The following is a 6,434-nucleotide window of genomic DNA, read 5'->3' as shown; positions in this document are numbered from 1 at the left end:
GTGTGTGTATATATTTATATATACAAACATACATACATGCATATCTTTACATATGTATATAAATATATGTGTGTATGTGCGTGTATACTTGTGTTCGTGTGTGCGTATGTTGTCTGTATGTGTACTTACATGCGCATATATGCGGCGTATGTGCATGTTTGTATACAGGTCTGTGTGTGTATATATCTTTATAAATACATATACAGATATAAACATATATGCAAACATGCCTACACACATTCACTCACATTTTACAAACACACATATTCACAGAACACGCACACAAAAAAATAATAATTTTTAATAGAAAATAAATAATTTCTGTAATTGAATTTTATCGATTGAACAACTAAATGATATTTCTGCCTTTAATATCGACTAAAAGAAGGAATCCCTTGAGTATTAACTATTTAATACACCTTAGATATTAAGACTGTGAAATGGTAGTAACAGTAGCAGACTGAATAGAAAGCGTGTTGTTTATCTAATGGTCTTTGAAGTTCTGGTTTCGAATTCCACCTGGATGAATCTTGTTTGTGTTTCAGCCGCCGGAGTGCGAGGGACTAAATATCCTTCATGCATTTGGGCAAATGTAGTTGATTGTACCTTATTCGCTTTATGTCAGAATGAACTGAGAATTGGCAGCATCGTAAGAATTAGTTTTGCAGTAAGTAATCCTACATTCTGAGTTCGCATCCAACACACGGCTACTTCTTTTTTTTTTTAATTAATCTTTTTTAGGTCTTTAAATAAATTACCAGTCGAAGATTGATGGAATTATCAGAGCATATGAGAATCTGCTTTGTGATATCAGTTCTGGCTGTCTGCGTTCAGGGTTCAAATTGAATCTTCCTCTTATCGGAGAAAATGAAGAACAGTGACATTTCTGCTTCGACCGGCAGAAAAACCGATTTTCATCGGAAAATCAACCTCTTTTAGCAGGAATGTTTGAACCTTGAAATAAAATGCTTTCTGGTATTTACATACATTTGTTGACGTTTAATCACGTTGAGACTGCGATTTTGGTTTCCAAAATGTCAGTGTCGATGAAATAAAGTACTATTGAAGAACTGGGTCGACGAAATCCCTTACACTCCCTGCCTCCACTGAATGTGTGGGTTTGTGCCAATTTTATAAATCATTATTACCAAACGACTGAGCTGGCAGAATCATTTGAGTGCTGGAAATCTCTATTTCTATCAGTCCTTTAGGTACTGCGTTCAAATCCTCTTGAAGTCAGCTCTGCCCTTCATCATGTCGGGAGTGATAAAATAAAGTACTCGTCAAGTACTAGCTTCAAAATCGTCAAGTACTTGCCTCAAAATCGCTGCTAGAAATAGCAAACATATTTCACCCTAGGCACACCAGACCATCTTTGAAAAAAACCCCATTAAATAAAAATAAAATGAACGCTACACTAAACATAATAAAAATATGAGATAGGCACGGTTAGAATCTTTCTGATTACAAGACTGCTTAATATGGTGGTTGGCGATATGTTCTTCACTGGCTGTTCAAAATGTGAGGAAGGTTGGGCACGTAAACAATAACCGTGCGAAAGTTCAATTCAGTTTTCAAATATTTTCTTAACCCGCGTCGTTATATAAGTACATCCCGTGAATTAATAGAACAATGTAGACAGAACATAACAGTTTGGAATCTACTGATTATAATTTGCTGGATAATTCTTAAAAGTACTGTACTGCATATAATTAATGTGTATTGTTTGATACTATAAGCCAAGGTTGATGTGTATTGCTGAATGCAGCATTAACATGCTGTATAAGAAAAGTGAAGGACGTGGAAACAAACCAACTGCCCATACAAATGACATAGATTGCAACTGACGGCTTAGCAGTTCCTTGGCCTAGGTTTTAGTTTGTCAGCTTGTATAGCTATAAGCTAACTTCTAGAATCTTCGGCCAATCTCCTTGGCATGAAAACTCGCTGCATAAGTTTGAAGTCTGCCGTGTCGACTATAATAAATCAACCAGTACTGCCTGATAGAATCATATTTACATAAACGTTAAATAACTTTCATGGTTGCATTTTTCCTTTTATGGAAATACATTAGTTAGATGGTTCTGAACTGGGAAAAACTGAGAGTTATGGTTCAAATCTCAGCCGGTATCTCGCTACAACAGCTTGATTAGGCCTGACCTATAGTGAAACAACAACAACAACAACAACAACAACAACAACAACAACAACAACAACAACAGCAGCAGCAACAACAACAACAACAACAACAACAACAACAACAACAACAGCAAAAACAACACCAACAACAACAACAACACTGTGTTGCTCAATTATTGCACTGCATGTATCAGAAATGTATTTTATTGACTTAGAGCATTTGTTGTTTCCCACCAAAAAGAGCGTGATATCTGTGAATAACCTCGAGTAGTAATGGCGTCTTTTTACTGTAACATTTCGTTATTCCTTTATTTTCATGGTTTCCGAGTTCATTGGAAGTGATGTTAAGTGTAAGATTTTAATGGCATTTGAAACTCATTAAAGGCTTACCAATGAGAAAGATTACATGTTTTCACGTGCCTTCTTTCAAGGAAATTAGTAATTGAATATCATTCGCCAGAAATGTGATATGTTCCTACGCAACAAGATATTTCGCTTCAATGGAGGAAATAACACACGCATATACATACACGCATGCACACACACACACACACACACATGCACGCACGCACAAACACTTGCTTTTATGCATTTGCTTCCACACATGCATGTACTATGAACAAACACATGCTTGCTTACTATACAAGCGTATACATGCACGCACACACATGCAAGTACAGCTTTTTAATAAGGTCTTAAGAAGAAAGTCTTTGTAGAATAACCTAATAAACGAACCTTGCTGTTGTTAAAACATTCTGTGGCAAGAATCGATGTTTTCTCGTCAGCATGCTGGTGTGATTCCTCTGTGCAATGCTGTCTGTTTGAGACTCGCTTTAATTCCTTCTAAGCTAACTGTTATTGTGATGACGTCGTTCGTTTGTGCAATGACGTCAAACGTTTATGTGCTTAAATCTACCATTTGTTTAACGATGATTTCAGTTGTTTTTTCCTCTTTGTGTGGTGACTTCATTCCTTTGTATAGTAAAATATAGCACTAGGTAGTTTTGACAATATAAATCTGACTGCGATTTAGTGTGCTGACGTCAGTCGTTTGTATCGTTATGTTTAAAACGAGTCACTTGTTATTTATTTATTTATTTACAGGTGTACATATATTTACAATTTTATCACTGTCTAAAAGAAAGAAAAAAATAAACACAGGTAAAGGACATTGTTATCGAATCGTGAAGCCCAGTAAAAATAATTAATTCCAAGAAAGCCAGCGGTCGTCTCTGTCGGTAAAAATTACTTCATGTGATGCCCGCCCTGGACAAAGAATTTTACTAGAAACAACAGCTCTCTCATCTGTTCTCAGCATACGAGCTTCAACATTAGTTGAGTGATGAGGTAAACCATTCAGAACAGTGATGTCATTGATTTGTGAAGTGACGTCAGGGGATTTTATGGTGAAATCTACAACTGTTTTAGAGATAATTCTCTGATAGAAGAATTGATCGAATTTTATGACGAAGTAAGTCGTAGTTGCAAGAAGAAAATTAGTAGCCAAAACCACTTTCAGCAGTAGTAGTGATGGTAAGAGCGACAGTAGTAATAGTAGTAGTAGTGGTGGTAGTAGTGTAGGGTAGTAGTGGTGGCTGTGCTGGTGATAGCAGTAGTATTTGTAGTGGTAGTAGTATTAGTTGCGGCAGTGGTAGTGTTGGTGGTTGTGGCGGTGGTAGTGATAGTAGTGGTGATGTTGTTGGTGTTAGTGGTAGTAGTAATAGTCAGAGAAGCAGCAGTGCTAGTAGTATTCGTCGCAAATTCAGCGTTAAAGATGGTGAAGATGATGACGAAGAGAGAATTAAGTGCAGAAGAAGAAAACCGGAGAGAAGAAAACCGATAAGAAGAAGAAGAAGAAGAAGAAGAAGAAGAAGAAGAAGAAGAAGAAGAAGAAGAAGAAGAAGAAGAAGAAGAAGAATAGAAATTAGAAAAATGAATGATAGAGACTGAAGGGTAGAAAGAAGAAGAGAAATGGAAAGGAAGCCAGAAGAAAGATAAGAAAATAAAAGCGGAAGATTAATTAATTAGTTAATTAATTAATAAATAATAATGATAATAATAATAATAACAACAACAACAACTGCACTTTAAATAATAATGGTAATGATAAAAGAAAACAGAATAAGACGCTGCAAGAAAGTTAAGCATTTCTCTAAGGTGAACAAGGCATCTGAAACAAATAATAACACATTTACAGGAACATGAACAACAAAGAGAACAACAATAAACACAAAATCAAAACAATAGATGACACAACAACAACCACAATAACATCAGCAACAGAATTCGTAGAATATTGGTTGGAAATTTGGAGCGAAAAGCATTGAGTACTGTCAATAAGAACAAAGAATAAAAAGAGAAAGGGCAAGAAAATGTAATAATACCGCAAGCGTGACTCAGCTTGACAATATAGTAAAAGATTGCAAGCAAATGCCAGGCTGCCAGATCGACAAAGGCTCTTCAGTTATTTGTTGAAACATCTAAACAACAGTGAAGAATCTGTAACAACATTTAATGAGTTGTTAAACATAGCATAATTGTTAACACTTAAGAATGGTTACTAGGAGGAGAAACAATAGTAATTCTTTAAACGGGGGAAAAAAATGAACACAGTCTTACGACAGCAAAATTAGTGATCTATAATTTATTTACCAACAACATACACAATCCTTTCATCTATACTCCGTATCAAGTTGACTGCTCGCTTAGAAGCCAATAACATCTCACCAGAGGAGCAAATATAGTGTTAGAAAGAGGGTTTTGTAAAAGACAGGCTAATACTGAAATTAAAATTACCAAAAAAAAAAAAAAAAAAACCTGGTGACAGTATGACACATTCTTAGATAATGAAGATGCTGCATATAAATAAAACAAATGTAATACATCAAATAAGTCATGTCAAAGAGAGACTATTAAAATCAGACTTATATCCACAAGATGAATATTTTAGAGAGACACCTCGTTATTTTTCTCTAGTTTTGCCTTCGTTAACAAATTTTCTGAATAAAACCTTCGTTGGTTATAGATGGTGTGGACACATTATAAACCACCCTCTCTTTGCGAATGTATTCATAAGGGACAATATTCAGCATATATCGAGTATTGACTCTTGTAAATAAGTGTAAATCACATATGAATCTATAAGCAAAAGAAAAAAAATCCTAAACTCATCTTTAATATAAACATAAGTATGGAACGTAGCAAATGTCCCAAAGCTACTTTAAGAAGATGCAAATTAATTGTCTCAAACCTAAACAATTCAATAATATAATATGCGGTGAAAAGCTTAGACGTGAAAACTAGAAAACTACTAACAGCGTTCTGAAACTACCATTCTAAAATGTATATAAATAGAATACGAATACCTACCACGCATAAAGGGATGATAAGGGTTGATACTCTCTTTTCTTCATAATTGGAGTGGATAGTATGTTTTGTGGGTAGTTGTTGCTTAATAGATTGTTACTTAGCTCGATCATTCCTTCGTGCTGTGTATCAGGATCGCTGCTTATATTCTTTGCTCGATGTTTTAGGCACTGAGCAATCCCTCTCTTTACACTGTATGGATGGTGTGAATTGAAGTTGTGCTATCGTCCAATGTCATGCACAAATGGTTGTGATGCATGTGCCTGGTATACGTTTATCAGATGGGCAGACATGATTGGTATATTGGGCTTCGTATATTTCTACCCTAATGTCACTTTGATGGTATGCGCTGCTCTCTCACTGAATAATAATAATAATAATAATAATAATAATAATAATAATAATAATAATAATAATAATAATAATAATTTCTATTACAGGATGAAAGGCAAAATCGACCTCGGCGGAATTTGAACTCAGAACGTACAGACGGACGAAATGCAGCTAAACATTTCGCCCGGTGTGCTAACGATTCTGCCAGCACTGGAGGCTATGTGAAAAGTACGGTCTGAACGGAGCACGGAAATGGTACGAACGTGAACGTGGAGTCACCGAGAATAAGGAATATAAAATACTGTGGGATTTTACAATCCAATGTGGCTCTCTAATCAAGGCTCGGAGACCAGATATTGTTGTGGCAGATAGAGAGAGAAAGGAAAACCAAGATTATAGATATTGCAATGTTTTACTGATGCCTATCTTATCGACCCCAAAAGCATGAAAGGTAAAGTCAGCCTTAGTGGAATTTGAACTCAGAATAGTAAAGGCGGACGAAATACTGCTAAACATTTCACCCGGCGTGATAACGATCCTGACAGTTCGCCACCTTATATAATAATAATAATAATAATAATAATAATAATAATAAT

This window comes from Octopus bimaculoides, chromosome 12 (genome assembly GCF_001194135.2).
Source record: "Octopus bimaculoides isolate UCB-OBI-ISO-001 chromosome 12, ASM119413v2, whole genome shotgun sequence".
Taxonomy (NCBI): domain Eukaryota; kingdom Metazoa; phylum Mollusca; class Cephalopoda; order Octopoda; family Octopodidae; genus Octopus; species Octopus bimaculoides.
This window is presented reverse-complemented; position numbering follows the sequence as displayed.